Here is a 17,953-nt window from a genome sequence, read left to right as displayed (position 1 = left end):
CAGGGCCATCTTCTTTTACTCTAACTGTGTCTTTGTTTTCAGTTGTTCCTTCTTCTCTCAAATCATTTTTTTCTTTGACTGCGGTCTCCATCTGTGGTCCCTGTTCCTTTATGTCTGTGTCCTCTGTGCGGAGTGCTTTGTCTTTATCTGTAGTTATTGTGTGTTGCCCATTTTTATCTTCAGCTATGTCAATTGTGCTCAATCCTTTCTCTTTTTCTATAGTCTCTGTCTGTGTTCTCATTCCTTCCTCTGTTGTTCCTTCTGATCTCAAATTGCATTTTTCCTCAGTTGTTGTCTTTTTCTGTGGTCCATGTTTATCTCTTCCTATGTCCTCTGTGCTCATTCCTTTTATTTTTTCTGTAGTTTTTCTCACTAGTCCACTGGAAACTTCTTGGTCTATGTCTGTTGTTTTCAACAAGGGACCATTTTCATCTTCAGCTTTGTCTTCTTCGTTATCTGTAGTCACTGTTTGCATACTGTTTTCATTTTCACACAAACTTTCTGGCCTCAAGGCTTCATTTTCTTCATCTATTGTCTCTGTCTGTGTTTGGTTCACACCCTCAGTTGTGCCGTTTGGTCTAACAACTTTTTGTATTTGTGTTTGGATTGCAATTCTTTCTAAGATAATTTTAGGATATTCCCAACATTTAGACTTTTTTTTAAGAAACTGAGTATGACTATAGAAATGTCCTGTGTCCTTTGTGGCTTATCCCTTTTCTTTAGCATTATCTTTAACTTTGGTGGATCCCAATGTACCTGCTGCTGTAAGGTCAATGTGTTCACAGTTATCAGCATAATCTTCACTTTCACTACTCTCTGTAGTCACTTTTGCTCTTCCCCTGCCACTCTGTTTATGTCGGTGTTTTCCAGATGTGTTTCCTGCTGTCAGATCAATGACTTTCCTGACTTCATTGTTACTTTCATCTTTGCTGCTGTCTGTGTCAATGGTGATTGCGTGCTGTTTGGTCTTCTTTTTCACAATTTCTCCTCTTCTGGCATTTTGACTAGTCTTTCTTTTCTTTGGTCCAGCATATCTTCTCTGCAACACATCTTCATTGTCTTCTGAGGTTGTAGATTCCTCAGAGTCTCTGGTTCTATTGTTCACAGCAAGTGCCTTTGCAGCATTGTTGCGGCACTTGAAGGCTTCGTCAAAGTTTAAATCTGCCTCATAAGGTCTCGCTGCAGTTGCATCAGAATGGCACATCATCCGGTGGACTTGTACCTTGCTTTGGGTTCCCAAGAATCTCCCACTCTACAAATGTAAACATTAAATAATGTTATTAATTGCACTAACATTTGACATTTTCAAGGAGATTTACAGAGCTAAGGACAGAACCACAAAAAGAAGTACAACAGAAGACAATATAAAGAAAAAGAAATGTCCTTTCAACATTAAAACACTGGGAGAAGAACCAGGAAGGGTGACTGTCTTATATCATCCCTCTAAAAGGATAGGAAGGTAAAAACACTGAATCACCATAAAGTGGAAACTACTCACAAAAGTGCTGATGCTGCTCCTAATCATAGAGAACGTTGGTTTTCCTGGGATACCAAACTTCCTCCATGCATCTTGAAATGATGTCAGCATCTTAGCATAAGGCCCTCCATTGGTGTTGGCAAAAATCAATTGTGATGATACACCAAGGTATCTGTGGCGGTGGTTCACAAAGCGGTGAAACCATATGTATTCGTCTTTCGTTAGGGGAACAAGTGCATGGCCAAATGTTTCTTTGGTCTTGTGCTCTTTTACCTGTAAAAGAATCAGCAACTAAATTACATTGCACAGAGTCATTGATGTCGCTGGTAAGAAAATATCTTTAATCAGGGAGAGAAATAATTGCTTAATGATTTTACTCTGATTATCCGCCGGCCATCACCATCCGCTTCAGCAGTGCCAACTTCCTCAACTGTCATATTTGATATGACGCCTCTTCTGTGCCCAGTTGTGCAGATGACAAATCCAGCCAGAAGACCATAGAACCAGTCTAGGTTCTCAGGTGTGGGATTTTTCTCAAGCTCGACTATTGAGTAACATAGAGGTTGCACAGTAAGACACAAGGGATAGGGGAGCATATCCCTTATATTGCTATATACTCCCCCTAATATAATCCTATATAAACTGTGATATTATTCTGTTATTATATGTTACCTTATATATGTAATCAAAGTAGTTGAATTAGAATACTGCTGTAGATCATATTATACCCTTTAAAATAGAGTGTGTGATCTGTATGTAGTTTAGTTCTCATTATACTTTTGAGTTAACAGAACATATTCACATATTAGTTCATTAGATAAATGTGCATCACTCTGTATCCTTGATCTGCTGGGAATGTGTTACACTGTTTTCTTGACATGCTTAATTGTTGAATCATGAAGAGAAGGTTGTAAGCAGGAGACTCTGTGTCTAAAGACAGGGGAGATAGACCACATTCCACACCCCCACCTTACAGAAAGCAGAGAAACAACTGCCGAGGTCATAACTTAGGCGCTGTAACAGAGAAAAAATGTGATGTTTTGGCTTTTACGACTAGCTGGGGGCCACTAGAGACTATAAAAAGCTGAGCAACCCGTCACCATTTTGAGACATGTGCCTGACCCTCTGGTAGCATCTCTCCCGTCCGGACGTTGTAATGCTCTTATTGTTGAATTGTATGGAAATAAATGATTGTTGATTGAGCATTTATACACCGAGTATTGTCCCTCCTTCAGCCCAAAGATTCAAAGAACTGCGTGTTTTCAACAAAACATCACAAATGCTACTGTTTGTATATGTATTATATATTTGAAGAAAAATCAAAAAGTCCAACAAGTGATTATAAATGAGCAGTCTGTTATAATTGAAAGCAAAAAGTTCTGTCATATATTTCTGTAAATCTGAGATTCTGAACTATATATACATACAGATTACAGCTGGTAAGTAAATATTATATAATTTCTCATTAACAGAGATATTATTGGGGCTATTAGAGTTGTCCTTATGGAGAAATGAACTACACACTTACCAAGTGCTTCAGGGATGTGTGTGGTGGCCTTCTTGAGAAAATCAGTGATGTGGACAGGATCTACAAGCATTTCTAAAAGACACAGAATGTTTTTATGTTCCTGCAGCTCCAGTCATGCTCATTCATGCTGCACGCAATGATGTAAATATAAAACAGGTTGTATTTCAGACCTAATACAGATTTTTATGATATATTGAATTGAAATTGCTAATTCAAGCAACCAATGATTTATAAAGAAACATCCTGAAAAACAACAGGGGTGCACAAACTTTTGCATACCACTGTACATATACAATGCACAAAAGACCTACTTATATACAATTATACCTTACATTACAACATTTTGAGTCCTTGTTCCTCACTACATCACAGTCATGATATCATGACATCTATAAATGATTTATTTATTGCACATGCTAGGTAACAACTAAGTAGTAAAGTTGGATCTTACGTGATTTTTTGATCCGGATGGCTTGCCTGTGGGTTTGTAACTCCCTTTTGCTCTTCTTCATTTCCGACTGAAGAGCAAATAAAGTCCCCTTTAAAGCCTTACGGGAGGCTCTGACCTCTGGCAGTTGTGCATCAATTAGAAATTTCAAGAACGCCCTCACATTTCCAATCCGAATCCTTTTGGTTGTCACGGCATGTTTATTCAGATAAGTTGTCCATCTAAAAAAGCCCCACAAACAAACACAAATCAGTAATCACTTTAGTATTATTGAGATTACTGGACTAATATATCACAGAAATTTGTAAAAATGTACTCAGTCAGTCTTTCTCTGTTGTCCATAAATGCAAACATCATTGCAGGGAGTTGATTGTGAGACATGAAATATGCCCAGGCACGGACATATTGGACCCGTTGTTTGGCGTTTTCGACGTCCTTTTTACTTGTTCCACAAATGTGTTGAAACCAAGCATTCAGGACTTTCTCTGTTTAAAATAAAGTGTAGTAACAACATAGCAATTAGAAGTGTCATGACAAACTGATGAAGTACAGAAAACATACTTCTTATTCAAGTGGTTGACAATGATATTTGGAAGATATTGCTAATTAGTAGTATCTGTTTAATTAGCGGGATGTGAGTTCCAAAATAGAACAACCAGTTCTAAAAATTCACATTACACTACACAAGAAACAATATTATTGCCAAAGAATTCATACCAAATTTAGGAAGCCGGGCTGTTGGGTCACGTTTACTTCTTTCAAATTTCTGGCGCTTTGGGGGGCTGAGAGGTTTGAAGCCAAGTTTATCCTTAGTGGATTTCAGACTTTTCAGATTCCTTTTCAGGAGTTGAAGTAACAAATCCAGTTCTTTGCACTTTTTGCAATTCTGATGTTGGACTTGAGCATCATCTGACTGATTGACAGGGGAATGGACTGAGCTGTCTTCTCTAATCTCTGCAGATTCTTCACGGGTATCACTGCTATCACTTTGCTCCTCTTGATCACTGCTTTCAGTCAGCTGCTCTATGTCCAGTGAGGTCACCATTGGAGGCTGTGGATTTGAACGTCTGAGAGCTTTGAGGGCTTTCAGATTAGCCAATCGTTTCGCTGTCCTTATTACTTTCTTGTGATCTGATTTCTGAAAGGGTATAAACAATAGAACAGCAATGTTTGAGAAAGTTAGTGAAACATGTCACATAAGAATGCATTCTAATTTAACAACAAAATGTAAGCTATACAAAACACTAACCTCAATCTCACAGTGGACATTTTCCAAGTGCTTGTCCAGTCTTATACGGTTTTTAGCTTTACATACTGGACAGTCCAGCCTGCCCCTGTAACTGCATATCACATCCAGTTTGACAAATGTAACTACAACTACCACTTTAAATTGTTGCAATGTTTTTTCATATACTGTATGACAGTGACTTACACTGTAGAGCAGTAATTTAGCAGTAAATGTAATTCTTCTTTGTTTACAACATGGTGGTATTTTTTTAAATGCTGCCCAACTGCAACATATGGAATCAAGCATATTGGGCATTCTGTCATCTGACGTGGCATTTTTCCTGTAGAGAAGAATACACATCAGAACAGGTGAATTATTTGTTGAATTATTTATAATTTTTTGTCCGCAAATCTTCAAATTGAGGTGTACACTTTTCAGTACTTGACCAAATATTAAAGGAATTAAAAGAAAACCTTGACATAATTAAAAGTCTACCACTTTTAATAGGGGGATTAAAATAATTTGAAAGTCTTTAGTAAGTGTTTTTAAAGTTTTGATCAGGTATTATGTTTCTAAAATTAGTATTTCCGCTAAAACAGTATTTCTGCAAAATCATAGTATTTCTGCTATATTATAGGAATTGTACGCAATTATGGTATTTGTGCCAAAGCATACTGTTTGTGACCAAACAGAGTATTTCTGCTATATTCTAGTATTTGTGCTAAATCTTAGTTTTTCTGCTATTCTATAGTATTTCTGCCAAATCATAGTATTTGTGTCAAAGCATAGTAATGTAACATAGCAGAAATACTATGCTTTGGCACAAATACTATGAGTTTGCAGAAATACTATGAAGTAGCAGAAATAGTATGATATGTATTCACATCATGATATGTATACTAGTATGTATGTATGTATACTTATAAATTCATGATATAATTACAAAATAATTAAAAAAAATAGTTTTACTGGGGAAATATGTTGTTTAAAATTTTAGTGTTATGTATTTAATTCTTGGAACAGTTATTGCTTTGGATACAAGACTGTGAAGAATTAGGGAATCATATTTAAGGACTGGAAAAATTGGAGATTTGGATGGATGAATAATTGATTTAAATTTGACTTATTTTGAAACAAATTTCCAAAAATGGATTCAGTTGGATTAATCACTGGAGAGCCCTTCAGCAAGACGAACTGTTGAAAAAAGATGTTAGTGTTGTTAAAGAATTTAAAGAGTTGATGTCTCTATGCGCTGATTTCTGTATGTGTACTTATTTATTGTAGGGCGTTTGTTCCTTTTTAATTTGACAAAAATAATCTGCCTAGCAGGCAGCCAAAGCCTAAAAAACATTTTTCAATCAAAATGATATGCAGATAGTACGATTAAAATAAATTCAATAAATGCTCACAGACAATTACATAGATCTTAATGTGTGGTGCTACAAGGTATAAAAGTATGAACAAACATAAAATAAAAAAACATTTTGTTACTGACTTCTTTCTTGACTGTGACAATATTTTACTGTTCACTGAGGAATTATGAAAGGAAACCTAGAAAAACGAAAATACAAATAATGGAAAACACGGAATTGTTTTTTAAACATTAGTTATTTACATTTAATAGTTGAAATTATAGTATAGTATATACTATATACTATATAAAGTATAAAATTATAGTATAGTATAGTAAATGTTACAAAAGACATTAGGAATTGGGATCTTACAGTTGGAAGGAGTTAGTGAATTTTATCGCAACTTACCTCTATGTAATTCCACAGACTTCAACTGACAGCACTAACAGCTCTGCACATAACCTATGGGGAGCTTAGCCTTCAGATTGTCAAACCTATCATGCCATCTGCTTTTATCATGTGATTTCTTACCAATAGCGTATATCTGAACTTGGAATGGAGGATGATTCGTTTGGAATTTTAAATGTAATTAATGTAATTGACATGATGTTGTAGAGACCCACCCTTTGGCACATCCCAGCACACCCACTCACTTCACCAGATGCACCTTGTTTAGTTCTCTCACCTTTGATTGGGTGTGGTGCTTGTCCTCGATTGCAATCACCTGTCACACATTATATGTCACACATTATATAAGGACTGCATTCACTTTTGGCTCACTCTTTCTTCACTTCCACACGGGGCGGCAGCTGAGGTGAGGTTCTATTTGGGTTTTATTTTTATGTATTGTTTAAGGGAATGAGTAACTTAAATCTGTTTCCCTGTTTTCTTTCAGCTGTGGCAGTCCATGTGTGTCTTTGTTTCCTTCCTTCTTTGCCTTATTTATTTGAGAATAAAAGGAGAACCCTGAGAATAATTCTGAATTAGATGGCTGCTTTTTCTTATTCTAACCGGATGAGCCCGTGATGCTGATTGCTTCAGCCCTGAACCTTCCTTCCTTCAAAACATGGTCCTCCGAGCCGGAGCAGTGTTAGCGTCATGGATTCAAAGCAGCCATTGACTGAAGGTTTGAGAAGATCCAGTCGTGATAGTCGACCTCCTGCCTACCTGCAGCAGTATGATGTTCAGTATCCTGGAGCTAGAAGAGCTACATGTGAGACAGAGAGCCAAACTGAATGCCAGCATAGTGACAAAGACACACATGGAGAGTCAGAAAGACAACCAGAGACATCCCCTGCTCCTTTACCCACCAACCAAGATGAGGTCATGAGGGAACTCCTGACAACAATGAGGGAGATTAGGCAATTTATGATTCAATCATCTCCTTCCCATTCTCGTAGCTCCAGATCTTCCATTCGCACAGTCTCATCTGATGGAATCAAAGCTTCTGTATGCAGTTTACGAGCCAGTCCTCAAACACATCAACGACATGAGCAGCTCCCAGTGATTGATACAGCAACCTGTCAATCACCCTTCCAGCCCCCGCAGATTAGCCATCAGTCTGGCTTAGTTACAGCTGCCAGCCCTCCTTTACCTAATTCAACAATACTAGATGCTGCAATCCCTTCCACTGGTTTGCCTAGACCAGTCCTTGCTACAGAAGATGAGACTCCCTTTGATTTCCTGGCCTTATCACGGCAGGATCCCCACCAGATTTCATGTGTTCAACCTGCTGTTCCTTTAGCTGAAGACCCTGTTCAACCTCTCATTCGCATATCTGACCACAAATATTGCCCTCCTCTAGAGCAGCGACCAGCTACATCCAATGCCTCATATGAACAGAAACCTTTGATACCTGGTACTGCTAGCTCGGGTCACTCCTCTAGCACGAGAACACATGTATATAAGCTTGAAGGTCCTTCGTTTCCAGACCTTAGTAGAGAAGACGAAATGCAATACAGGATGTTACGGATGGCCCTTACAAACCTTCTTGATCCTCATGAGACAGAGCACTTCAAATATCATGTCCTTCTTGATCACCTCAAAGTAGACCAAGCTAAACGATTAGCTCTTGCCTTTTCCTACGCTCCTGACCCATACACTCAAGCCATCAAAGCCCTTGATGAGCGTTATGGGCAACCAAGACAGCTGGCATTGAAAGAGCTAAAGAATATACTGGAACTGCCTCCTATCAGAGCAGGTGATGGTCAGAGCCTTGATAATTTTGCTCTTCGAGTACAGGCTTTAGTTGGGTTGCTTAGCACTATGGAAGAAAAAGGACGTGCAGAACTAGATTGTGGCTCCCATGTCGATCGCTTGTTAGCGAAGTTGCCTGCAGAGCATTTCAGTCGCTTCAAACGGCATGTTTACAGGGAACAGGGAGAAATGACGTATACCTTTGTTCTCATCCTGGTTGCAAATGGAATGCAAGTGTCAACCAAGGAAGGCCAGTCCTGTTTCATCCTTCAACCAGCCACGACCTGCCTGTAAGTACACCTCTCCACTTACAACAATATTACATGGGGCAAATACATCTGATGATCCTGTACAGGCAGCACAACCAATCATAACTAAGGCTACATGTGCATATTGCTGCTCACCTGAACATCACATTAGTAAGTGTCCCGAGTTCATTCAGAAGACAAAGGATGAGAAAATAAACTGGATAAAAGCAAACAAACGGTGTTGGCGTTGTGCTAGGACTCATCAGGCCGCAAAGTGTGACCTGAGGAAAGCATGTGCCACCTGTATGGGACTACATCTACAGATCCTATGTGATGTAAATAAGAGATCTAAAACTGACACTCATCCTGTAGTGAGGACGCTATACTTTGATAGACCTAGTGATTGTCCTAGTGTCCTTTTAAAGGTTGTGAAAGTGCTCCTACGAAATGGCAAAAGAACCCTTGAAATATATGCAGTACTTGACGATGGCTCCCAGCGTACCATTCTTCTAACATCAGCTGCACAGCATCTCAACCTAACTGGGGAAGCAGAGAGATTATCACTTAGAACGGTCCGTCAAGAAGTTGAAACTATTCATGGTTCTTCCGTAAGTTTCAAAATCTCACCCATCGCACACCCAGAGAAAACCTACACAATTAATAATGCCTTCACTGCAAGTCACCTAGCACTTTCAGACCACACCTACCCTGTATCATCTCTCCAACGGAGATACAAGCATCTTCAAGGTATCTCATTACCCATTATTAATAAAGCAGCGCCACTCCTGCTCATAGGCTCAGATCATACTCACCTCATCACGCCTACTGCTCCATTGAGGCAGGGACCATATGGGTCTCCTGCAGGAGTTAAAACCCAATTAGGATGGACACTTCAAGGTCCGATCACAGATTTTCAGCCCCAGAGCAGTACAGAGCATGTGCAGTGTTTGTTCACATCTCTCAGTTCATCTGCAGATGTACTGCGTTATCATGTTGAGAAGCTATGGCAACTAGACACTTTACCTGAATACAGTGAGAAATCTGTGATCCGATCAAAGCAAGATCAACTGGCACTGGAACTCCTTGAACAGGCCACAAAAAGGGTTGAGATCAATGGTGTTAATCGCTACGCCACTCCTCTTCTTCGGATGGCAAACTTTCCTCCTTTGAATGTCCCTCCAACTGTAGTCATGTCTAGACTCCGCAACACTGAGGCTCGGTTAGCTAAAGATCCTGACAAAGCCATGTCTTACAAGGATCAGATTTTGAAATTGGAGCAAGCAGGCTATGTAGTCAAACTTAGCCCGGAGGAGATGCACAATAGCAAAGAAACCTGGTATATTCCTCATCATATGACAAGTCACAACAATAAAGATCGCATAGTCTTTGACTGCTCTTTCACATTTCAAGGTCAGTGTCTCAATAAGTACCTATTGCCAGGACCAATCCTAGGCCCAACACTTCTCTGTGTTTTGTTGCGTTTTAGGCAACATTCAGTGGCAATAAGTGGCGACATCAAAGGCATGTTTCACCAAGTCCGTCTTCTGCCTCCTGATAAACCACTCCTCCGATTCCTGTGGCGTGACATGAACAAAGCAGCTCCCCCTTCAGTGTATGAGTGGCAGGTACTCCCCTTTGGTACGACCTGCAGCCCTTGTTGTGCAATCTATGCACTGCAGAAACATGTGAAGGAATATCAATCTGACAAAGATGTGCAGTCTTCAGTAATGCAGTGTTTCTATGTTGATAACTGCTTGCAGAGTTTTCCATCAGCAGAGTTAGCTCGAACACTCCTAGACAAATTAAGAAACCATCTATCAGAAGGAGGCTTCGACCTTCGCCAGTGGGCCAGCAATAATCCTGTTGTGATTAGCCATCTACCATCTGAGGTAAGAACGGCAAGTAATGAACTTTACCTGACTGAAGACAAGCCATCTGGCCCACATGAACGCACATTAGGATTATTGTGGAATTGTGAGACTGATTTGTTTGCCTATAAATACAGAACTCTAGCCTCACACCCCACCACAATGCGTCGTATCTATGCAGTACTTGCTCGTCTGTATGACCCATTAGGCTACTTACTCCCATTCACAACACGCGCCAAAACCTTGGTGCAAGAGCTATGGAGAAAAGAGAGAGATTGGGACGACCCTTCCCTTCCACACGACCTCTTAGAGGCATGGAAGTCCTGGGAAGAAGAACTTTGTTATCTCCCACAAATTGCCATCCCACGTTGCTATACTTCTAAGGAAATGGATGTTTCTACCACAGTTCGAGACATTCATATCTTCTGTGATGCTTCGGAGCGAGCATATGGTGCTGTCGCATATTTGAGATCAGATGATCTTGAAGGTCACGTGGAACTGAGTTTCTTGTTAGCTCGCTCACATGTTGCTCCTAAACGGAATTTAACAATACCCAGACTGGAGCTATGCGCAGCCCTACTAGGCGCACGCCTCTGTGAGCTCATACAAACAGAACTCACCTTACCAGTCAGGACTACCAGCCTTTGGTCTGACTCGACAACTGTACTTCACTGGCTTCAGTCAGATTCCTGCCGTTTCAAGGTATTCGTAGGAGCCAGAGTCTCAGAAATTCAAAACCTCACAAACAGTCAAGACTGGAGATACATCAATTCAGCCATAAATCCTGCTGATGATGTTACGAGAGGTAAATCCCTGAAAGAGTTCCTTAGCCCAAACAGGTGGACTGAGGGTCCCTCGTTTCTGCATGAACCTCCAAATAACTGGCCCACAGTTACAGATCTCCATCCTGATGATGATCAGACTGAGTTAAAGAAATCCTACTTTTTTGGTATTGTCAGTATACCCTCCCATACATACACACCCAGCTTCAGAACGTATCAAGAGCTATTGGATTTCACGGCTCATTCACTCTCCAACCAAAAGGGTAACATTCCTTCTGCAGCTGATTATCAAACAGCAGAACAAGAAATCCTTCGTCAGGCACAACTGGACAGTTTCGGTGAAGATTTAGCCCGTTTACAGTCAGACAAACCCCTCTCATCCGACAGCCGTCTATTGTGTTTGTCACCAGTGTTGTGCAGGAATTCTGGACTTATCCATGTAGGAGGCCGACTACGGCAAAGCCCAGACTTGGAATTGAATGTCATTCACCCAATAGTACTTGATCCTGCTCATCCAGTGACCAAACTGATCATACAAAATTATGATGACAAACTGCATCATGCTGGTTCAGAAAGACTTTTTGCTGAACTACGTCGGAAATTCTGGATTCTCAGAGGAAGGGAAGCCGTACGCAGGCATCAGTATAGCTGCGTCGCATGTCAGAAATGGAGAGCACAGCCCATCATTCCAAAAATGTCAGACTTGCCTGCTGCTCGTCTTAGGTTATTCAAACCACCTTTCTACTCCACAGGAATAGACTGCTTTGGACCATACAAGGTCAAGACAGGCCGCAGATCGGAGAAAAGGTGGGGAATAATATTCAAATGTCTCACCACTCGGTGTATACATCTTGACCTCCTAAACAGTATGGATACAGACTCCTTCCTCATGGCCCTCCAACGATTCATTTCTCGACGAGGAACACCCCTGGAAATTATATGTGATCAAGGAACTAACTTCAAAGGAGGAGATAAGGAACTACGGGCAGCTTTTAACAACCTTGCTCCGACTCTACAGCCGGTCCTGATGACTAAAAGAATCCATTTCAAATTCAATCCCCCGCATGCACCCCATTTCGGTGGAGCCTGGGAGAGGGAGATACGTTCTGTGAAGAATGCTCTGAAGAGAACCATTGGTGCACAGATGGTCACTGAAGAGGTCTTAAGAACAGTCCTAATTGAGATTGAAGGCATTCTGAACTCAAAACCCCTAGGCTATGTATCCTCAGACATTGCGGATATTGATCCCATAACCCCAAACCTTCTCATTATGGGCCGACATGATTCGTCACTTCCCTTAGTATCCTATTCTGATTCTGACCTCCTAGGTCGACGACGATGGCGACATGCACAAATATTGGCAGATCACTTCTGGCGGCACTTCATAAAAGACTATCTACCATCCCTCCAAAGAAGACACAAATGGCAGAAGGAGAACCCAGATCTCACATTGAACTCTGTCGTAATGATCACGGATTCACACCTTCCACGTGCCCTTTGGCCTGTAGGAAGAGTGACACGCCTGCTGAAAAGCCCAGATGACCGCATCAGAACTGTGGAGGTCTTAGTACAGGATAAAACCTATATCCGCCCTGTCTCCTGTCTGATCCCCCTGCCCCCGCTTCCTGACGAAGATCGATCCTGACCATATCAACATATTTCTCTCTAGAAAATATGGGGGCGGCCAGTGGCGGCTCCTGAAAAAAATCTCAGGGGGGGCAATTTTTATGATATCGACTAAAATGACCCATTTAATGAGTGCAAGTAAATAAAGGCCCTGGCCATAATTTCAGGAAATAGCCTATGGTATAGGCTACATCAAATCATTACTGGGAATATACTTCATCAAATATACTTAATCAAATATTTTTCATAAAATTACTTCAAAGGCTGATATAAATCAAAATTATCTGAATTCCATTAAACATTTAAGTCACAGAACACAGAATATATGCAGAGAATTTGATAGAATCTATGCATAGATAATTAACATTTATTCTAGGTTACATATTTATGCTTTTATGCCTACCTGATAGCCTGCACGCGGCTGATGAATGTCTGGGTGATCCCTGCGATGGTGACAGAATCGATGTTTCTCTTCTGTAGGTGGTTATACAGCATGTCTACATGTGGCATTATCTTGTGAAACAAGGCCAGGAAAAAACAGAAAGCTTCGTCTTCCAGCATTCTCACGAAACCACCGGCATCTCTCTTTGTAGGGGCATCAAATCCTTCACTGTTACGGATGGTCTGAAAACACCTCACCAGATCGTGAGCCTGTCAGCCACGACTTGCGCTGGAACCAACTCCGACAAAAAGTCCTGTTGTATGCTTTTGACTTCTCCTTCGTTGCCTGGGTTAGTTGAATTTCGGGCTTGTCAGGTCCCAACTCTTTAACTTGCAGTTTTTCTGCCATTGTCCTTCTGGCAAAAGGGTAGGTTAGAAGCGATCTAACCGAATTTGGGGGAGGCTGTGCCTCAACCGTTAACAATACCGCTGCCATCGTCTCTCTCTGACCTTATAGCTCACTTAGGCTACTGACTGAGGTAAAATTCTAGAACAGCAAATCTTCGCGCGTTTTCTGCAGGGGCGCAATTTTAAGCGCCCCCAAACCATTTAATTCAGCGACGCTGATAGGTCAAATATTTATTATTTTCCCCTGGCAACCATTTAATGATAGGCTATTTCGCTGCATATCAAGGGCGCTTTGACGAGCGCCCCAGAAGAAGAAAAACACCGTTTGTTGGTTGAACTTTAATGAGTCAGCTGGTGAAAATGTTAAAATACGCCTGGCTGTATATGGGCACACACATAGTAAAACTATCATTGATGAATTTTTTAAAAATATATATTTTTACTCCTCCACATTTGGGGGGGCGGAGCCCGAGCGCCCCCTATGGGCCAGCCGCCACTGGGGGCGGCTGTTGTAGAGACCCACCCTTTGGCACATCCCAGCACACCCACTCACTTCACCAGATGCACCTTGTTTAGTTCTCTCACCTTTGATTGGGTGTGGTGCTTGTCCTCGATTGCAATCACCTGTCACACATTATATGTCACACATTATATAAGGACTGCATTCACTTTTGGCTCACTCTTTCTTCACTTCCACACGGGGCGGCAGCTGAGGTGAGGTTCTATTTGGGTTTTATTTTTATGTATTGTTTAAGGGAATGAGTAACTTAAATCTGTTTCCCTGTTTTCTTTCAGCTGTGGCAGTCCATGTGTGTCTTTGTTTCCTTCCTTCTTTGCCTTATTTATTTGAGAATAAAAGGAGAACCCTGAGAATAATTCTGAATTAGATGGCTGCTTTTTCTTATTCTAACCGGATTAGCCCATGATGCTGATTGCTTCAGCCCTGAACCTTCCTTCCTTCAAAACACATGACAAACATCATTTGCATATCCTTCTTTGGGAATGTTCTTAGTGCGAAGTATCCCACATTTGGATTAATAAGTTATATGATAAAACAAGGTTCAACTTCAAACCTAGAACTTCTTTTTACCATTTATCGCTTTTGTAAATTGGCAAAGAATAAATAAATAAAATTCCTCTTCCACCCGTAAGGGCGATCTATCCTTTGCATATATATGTGTGCATATATTTGTGATGTGTATATATACATATATATATATATATATATATATATATATATATATATATAAGTAAAAATTCCTCACTTGCCCCTGTGGGCGGTTAATCGTTCAAGCTCGGGTCCTCTACCAGAGGCCTGGGAGCTTGAGGGTCCTGCGCAGTATCTTAGCTGTTCCTAGGACTGCGCTCTTCTGGACAGAGATCTCCGATGTTGTTTCCGGGATCTGCTGGAGCCACTCACCTAGCTTGGGAGTCACCGCACCTAGTGCTCCGATTACCACGGGGACCACCGTTACCTTCACCCTCCACATCCTTTCGAGCTCTTCTCTGAGCCCTTGGTATTTCTCCAGCTTCTCGTGTTCCTTCTTCCTGATATTGCTGTCATTCGGGACCGCTACATCGATCACTACAGCCGTCTTCTTCTGTTTGTCTACCACCACTATGCGAAGGTGGCCACCACCATTTTGTCCGTCTGTATCTGGAAGTCCCACAGGATCTTAGCTCGGTCATTCTCCACCACCCTTGGGGGCATCTCCCATTTTGACCTCGGGACTTCCAGGTTATACTCGGCACAGATGTTCCTGTACACTATACCGGCCACTTGGTTATGGCGTTGCATGTATGCCTTGCGTGCTAGCATCTTGCACCCTGCTGTTATGTGCTGGATTGTCTCAGGGGCATCTTTACACAGCCTGCACCTGGGGTCTTGCATGTAGTGATAGACCCCAGCCTCTATGGATCTTGTGCTCAGAGCTTGTTCTTGTGCTGCCATGATTAGTGCCTCTGTGCTGTCTTTCAGTCCAGCTTTGTCCAGCCACTGGTAGGATTTCTGGATATCAGCCACCTCCTCTATCTGCCGGTGGTACATACCGTGCAGGGGCCTGTCCTTCCATGATGGTTCCTCGTCTCCCTCCTCTTTCTTGGGTTTCTGCTGCCTGAGGTATTCACTGAGCACTCGGTCAGTTGGGGCCATCTTCCCAATGTATTCTTGGATGTTCATTGTCTCATCCTGGACTGTGGTGCTGACACTCACCAGTCCCCGGCCCCCTTCCTTCCGCTTAGCGTACAGCCTCAGGGTGCTGGACTTGGGGTGAAACCCTCCATGCATGGTAAGGAGCTTTCTTGTCTTTATGTCAGTGGCTTCTATCTCCTCCTTTGGCCAGCCTATTACCCCAGCAGGGTACCTGATCACGGGCAGGGCGTACGTGTTGATGGCCCGGATCTTGTTCTTACCATTCAGCTGACTCCTCAGGACTTGCCTGACCCTCTGCAGGTACTTGGTGGTTGCAGCCTTTCTAGCGGCCTCTTCATGGTTCCCATTTGCCTGCGGGATCCCCAGGTAGTTCAATCCCCTCAGTTCTGACTACCTTCCCTCTCTTTGTTACCATTCGACTACACTTCTCCAGTCCGAACGACATTCCAATGTCAGTGCTGTATAGCCTGGTAGTGTGGATCAGTGAATCGATGTCTCGTTCACTCTTGGCATACAGCTTGATGTCATCCATGTACAGGAGGTGGCTGACAACTGCTCCGTTCCGTAGTCGGTATCCGTAGCCAGTCTTGTTAATGATCTCACTGAGGGGGTTCAGGCCTATGCAGAACAGCAGTGGGGACAGAGCATCTCCTTGGTAGATCCCGCACTTGATGGTGACTTGTGCTATGGGCTTGGAGTTGGCCTCTAGTGTTGTACGCCACATCCCCATTGAGTTCCTGATGAAGGTTGTATGGAAGCCCCAAACGCAATTTCATTGTTCTTGACAATGACAATAAATAAATAAATACTAAAAATACTAAGGCTCTTGTACAATTCTAGGCATTCCAGTATCCAGCTGTGGGGCATTGAGTCATAGGCCTTCTTGTAATCAATCCAGGCAGTGCACAGGTTGGTCTGTCTGGTCTTGCAGTCTCGGCTGACTGTTCTGTCTACCAGTAGCTGGTGTTTTGCGCCTCTGGTATTTTTGCCAATTCCTTTCTGTGTCCCGCTCATGTATTGACCCATGTGCCTGTTCATCTTAGCCGATATGATGCCTGACAGGAGCTTCCATGTAGTACTGAGGCAGGTTATTGGTCGGTAGTTGGAGGGGACCGGTCCCTTCTTGGGGTCCTTGGGGATCAGGACCGTCCGACCTTCGGTTAGCCATTCCGGGTGTCTCTCGTTAACTAGCAGCTGGTTCATTTGTGCTGCCAGACGCTCGTGGAGTGCAGTCAGCTTCTTTAGCCAGTAGGCGTGAACCATGTCGGGCCCTGGTGCTGTCCAACTCTTCATACTGGAGACCCTTTCTTGGATATCTGCCACTGTGATGGTTACTGGACCCTGTTCAGGGAGGTCGCTGTGGTCTGCCCTCAGATCCACTAGCCACTGAGCATTGCTGTTATGGGTTGCGTCCTTCTCCCATATGCTCTTCCAGTATTGCGCCGTCTCCAGCCTTGGTGGTGCTGTTCTCTTATTATTATTGTTCCCTTGCCACTGAGAGTACACCTTTGCTGGTTCTGTGGAGAACAGCTGGTTGATTCTTCTGCCTTCTATCTCTCTGGTGTACCTCCTCAAGCGGCTGGCCAAGGCTGTGAGTCTTTGCTTGGCAGTTTCCAAGGCCTCAGGTATGGACAGCTTGCTGTATTTCTTATGCACCTTCTTTGTCGCACCTTTCTGCAACTCCGTTAGTTAGCTAACCTCCCTCCGTGCTACTTTGATCTTGCCCTCTAGCCTCTTTCTCCATGGAGGGTACTGCCCCTTGTGGCTGTTCAACTTGTAGCCAAGCATCTCACTGATCACTGCTGCCGTATTGTAGATCAGCTTATTAGTGTCGGTAATCGTGGTTGTAGGTATTGTCCGTAGTGCTGCATTAACATCATCTAGCAGACCTTCTGAGGGTACTTCACGTAATCTTGGTAACCGGCTACGGGGGATCCAGGTTTCAAGCTTGGCCATGATCCTATTTTCAGGTCAGTTCCTCTCGCACTCAACAGTCCTTCTCCTATCGCACTTGGGGCTATGTACCCAATCTCGGGTGGGTACATGCTTCCAGCTCCCGTTGCTTCCAGCTACCGTTTTTCCTCGATGACAACTCGTACCTTTCCACTCCCCTTTTTCTCCCTCCTCGCGCTCACAGACCCATAAGGTGTATGGCAGTCCATTCTCCCTGCAACACGGACTACACCGCCCATGATGCTACATTCTTCAGAGCTATGCTTGTAGCATTCTGCCTATTAGCTTAGCACAACAACAACAACA

The 17,953-nt window shown here is 42.5% G+C and overlaps 1 long non-coding RNA gene across 1 annotated transcript; it reads right to left on the bottom strand.

The window, feature by feature from the left end:
• Positions 1 to 1,854: 1,854 nt before the first annotated feature.
• LOC143413976 (uncharacterized) lies at positions 1,855 to 3,896 on the bottom strand. The gene is made up of 4 exons (XR_013094547.1): positions 3,770 to 3,896; positions 3,457 to 3,674; positions 3,006 to 3,077; positions 1,855 to 2,021 (listed from the first exon to the last, which is right to left on the bottom strand). It is a non-coding gene; the product is annotated as an uncharacterized LOC143413976 (long non-coding RNA).
• Positions 3,897 to 17,953: the final 14,057 nt, after the last annotated feature.

The sequence above is a fragment of the Maylandia zebra genome, linkage group LG2 (genome assembly GCF_041146795.1).
Source record: "Maylandia zebra isolate NMK-2024a linkage group LG2, Mzebra_GT3a, whole genome shotgun sequence".
In the NCBI taxonomy this organism is placed as follows: Eukaryota; Metazoa; Chordata; class Actinopteri; order Cichliformes; family Cichlidae; genus Maylandia; species Maylandia zebra.
Note: the sequence above shows the minus strand (reverse complement) of the source record. Positions and strands in the feature narration are given on the sequence as shown.